The 4,031-nt window shown below is 44.3% G+C and overlaps 1 pseudogene; it reads right to left on the reverse strand.

The window, feature by feature from the left end:
- Positions 1 to 138: 138 nt before the first annotated feature.
- Positions 139 to 2,036, reverse strand: LOC118667702 (annotated as a pseudogene).
- Positions 2,037 to 4,031: the final 1,995 nt, after the last annotated feature.

Below are 4,031 nucleotides of genomic sequence, written 5' to 3' on the forward strand. Positions count from 1 at the left end.
TCTCTGGCATCAATGTTTCTCTCTTTCTCTCCCTCTCCCTCCTCCCTTCCTCCCACTCTCTCTAAAAAATGGGGGGGGAAAATACCCTCAGGTGAGGATTAACAAACCCTACCCCATATAATTCGAGTGATTTAAACCTTAGAAAACAAAGGCAGTCTTTCTCTGATACACGTGTAATGTCTCTGGTAGGACGAGGAGAGGAAAAACACGACTCTTGGAATTTTTGTAGTTTTTCCTGATTGTTGTTCGGGCCATGGTGCTCTGAGGTGGGTCTGGAGAAGGTGCAGGAGACAAGGCTGCAGACTTCCCAGGGCATATCTAATCTTTTTGTCCCAAGGATTCAGGCCAGCTTTGCCCTGGGACTGTGTGGCGTGCTAGAGGAAAGGCCGCTCTGGAAATAACTGATGTAAACACGTAAGGAATGAGTCAGCACCTACCAAACTGAAGGCTCTCAAAGACACTGCTAAGCTTTCCGCTTTGCTGTTCGAAGACCGCTAGTGCCCAAAGTACTGAGCGAGAAGCGGATTTACTGCTGGTGCAGCCAAGTCAAAAGCAAGGGCTTTCAGAACGAGGTGCTCCATTCTTAGAACTTGATTCTTGGTGCAGGTGTCATCTGTAATGTACACAAACTCTGCTACTTCTGGGAGTGTATTTCTTTAAACGTTGAGGCTAACAGCGAAACCGCAGTGCCCACAAGCTGGTTTCCTCTCAACACAGACATGGTTGAAAGGAGCCCGTGGATGTCATTCACAGCCACGTGCAGGGACTCATTCTGTAGTTTATATTCTTCTCCTACTTCAACTAACCGGTCCAGGAGGATAGCCCTTACAGTTGGCGATGTCTGGCTGTTTCTTCATGTAACCCACATTAGGGTGGCATGTAACCTCCAGTTCCCTAAGCTTCATTAGCACTGGCTTTCATCATCCAATACAATGGGCATGTCCCTAGTGTGGGGTGACTCAAAACTACCATCCATTGGATAGTCAAGAGGTACCCGCGGCTTTTTGGTGCAGTTAAAGTCATCGCTGAATTGAACGCCAGGACAGCTTCACATTCTGGTTTGTTGTTTTCTTTCAGATTCATCTGGCCTCTTTAGAGTCTCCTCTTCTGCTTCATCCACCTGAGTGGTTAAGTGTCTGCTTTCCAGGGAGGAACAATGGCATGCTCATCATCTAGAGCAGTGGTTCTCAGCCTTGGCCGCACCTTAGACTCACCTGGGAATCTTTTTTAAAATCCTGATTCCTGGGCCTCATCCTCCGGAAATTCTGTTTCTTTCTTATGGGGTGGGGCCACAACATTAGTAACAAAGAAACAGAATTACCGGAGGATGAGGCCCAGGAATCAGGATTTTAAAAAGATTCCCAGGTGAGTCTAATGTGCAGCCAAGGTTGAGAACCACTGAGCTATAGGAAGATCCTAAAGAGGTGCAACCCATCTCATCTTGGGCCCTGGCAGCAGAGCTGGACGCCGCTGGTTCCCAGCCCTCAGTACCACCAGCCAGTGGGTTCTGGGGCTGCTGGGCACGCAATGCCTTCTGGGAGTTGGTGTTCTCTGGGTCCTCTTGGGGTGCGGTCTGCTGCAATGTTAGCAGTGCCCAGCGTGCCTCGCGGGGCCCTAGAGGTGTCCAACATCCCTGCTCCTGAGGCCGCCGCTGACACCCCGCCTCCCCCCCCCCCTCCTCCCCCCCTGCACGGAGGAACGCTGGGCGCAGGCACCGTGGGGCGTGGAAGGCTAGCTGGCCCGCAGTCGGTGTATAAAACATGAATGAGCAAGTACCTTGCTTTGCATTGTCACTGGTTCCTGGAAACTTACATTCCATTCATTGCGTGATCTTATTTGTTTGTAGCTGACTTGCTAGTGTTGAAGAGAGAATCACAGGCCCCAAAGGCCTTACTTGTGCTAACGCCCGAGATACCAAAACCTAGATTTCATACCTGATTTAATTGCAGTTTCAACCTCTCCCAGAAACATAATCTTTATCAGCAAATCTTACGCATCAGCAAAGTAAGGTTACCTGCCCTCTCGACATCGCCCATCTCCCCACAGGAACAAGAGGCGACCTGCAGATAAAGCCCTAGCCATTCCCTTCCACCCAAAAGAAAACGTCCTAAAATAATCTAAAAATAATCCATTAAGGCCAACCCATTTGTTTTTACTAAAAATCTCCCTGCCACACCCTTCCTATAGAAGGCTTCCATTTTGTGCAAACCCTTGGAGCGTCTCTCTGCCCGCTAGATGGGATGCTGCCCGAGTGTTTAACTCCAGTTAGAGCTCCACATCTACTGGGTAGAGTTTTGTTAACCCCTGCAAGCCGTAACGTAACCTGTAAGTACACCAAGAAACCTGTAGTGCAGCGGTTCTCAACCTGTGGGTCGCGACCCCTTTGGCGGTCGAACGACCCTTTCACAGGGGTCGCCTAAGACCATCCTGCATATCAGATATTTACATTACGATTCATAACAGTAGCAACATTACAGTTATGAAGTAGCAACAAAGATAATTTTATGGTTGGGTCACAACATGAGGAACTGTATTTAAAGGGCCAGCTTACATTGCTAGTGTAAGCACTGACCATTGTTGTTGTTTTTCTTTTTTGTCGCGCAAGTGCCTGATTTAAGCTTTGGTTGTTGAGGCATAAACTTCAAAGAAGCATCCACTTCAGTGATGGCCACATGGAATAAACACATTTCCAGGCACAAAACCAGATAAGGGGCTAGGCAGCCTCTGGGGCTGAGGCTCCTTTGCTTAAGATATCTTGTTAGATTTCAGTGACTGACCATTTGTGCTTTTTTTTTCTTCCCGGGCTTTAAATTCTTACACTTAAGGTTTAAATTCACCAAAAAAGAGTCAGCCTGAAACTGTAGGCCCCCGCCCTCAAGCCCAATAAAAGCACAACCTTAGGCCCATGCATACACTGTCACTCTACCAGAGGCCTGCTGTGCAGCCCCAGGTGTGCTGTGTAACTTCCAGGTCCTGTAAATAATAAACCTTTATTTTTTTTAAGTTTCCTGATGTAACCAGGAAAAGGGTGTCTTGTAATCATAATAAGACCACCAGGGCCAGTCCAGCCACACATTGGTTATTGACAGGCTGAAATCAGCACAAACAAAGCTTTCAGTTTAGTTCAAGCTCAGAGTCGGCATTTTGGGGAAATAAGGACACACAGCTGCTTATAATGATCACCAAATAGTATATATATCGACGAGACAAGCCTTTTTCAAGGGCAACACCAGGAATTTAAGCAAAGGAAGACAGAATTTCAAAGTGGTCAATAAAGAGTTAAAGATAGAGTAACTCTTTTATTAGGAGGCAGGTTATACATCGAAAAGGGCAAGCACTACTTAAATTACTCTTGATGTTTTTACCAAAAAAAAAAATTTAATTCTCAATGTTTCTAAAATGTAAATTATAATGTACTAAATAATTATTAGTTTGACTTTGTTTTTCATTTTCCCAGACAGTAAGAATGTTTTTATACCCAACAGTATGAGAATTTTTAAAGTTTTGGCAAAAAAAAAAAAAAATGTTAAGGTCATGGAATAATCCTGTTTTCCGATTGATTATTTAAATGGTTTTGTATGGTTTCAGCATGCACAGTCATTTTTCAGTTCTGCACTACTGTGCAAAAGTGAGGACTGCCTGTGCTTGAGAACATTTTTGTCATGCCTACATATCTGCATAAGTTTGCTGGATATAAAATTCTGGATAATAAGTTTTCTTTCTTTAATAATTTGAAAACCTTTCTCCAAGTGTCTTATTGCAACCATGATTGCTGTTGAAGAAATCTAATGACAATCTGATATTTGTTCCTGTGTAGTTGATATGTTCTTCTCTGTAAACCTTTTAGAATTTTTGCCCTTTATATTCTTAAATGTCACTAAGATGTGTTTAACTGTGAGTTTTTTACTAATTTCTCCTCTTTGACATTCCTTTCATCTTTTTTTTTTTTTAATTGATTTCAGAGAAAGGAAGGGAGAGGGAGATAGAGATAGAAACATGGATGGGAGAGAAACATCTATCAGGTACCTCCT

This window comes from Myotis myotis, unplaced genomic scaffold (assembly GCF_014108235.1).
Source record: "Myotis myotis isolate mMyoMyo1 unplaced genomic scaffold, mMyoMyo1.p scaffold_m19_p_12, whole genome shotgun sequence".
Lineage (NCBI taxonomy): Eukaryota > Metazoa > Chordata > Mammalia > Chiroptera > Vespertilionidae > Myotis > Myotis myotis.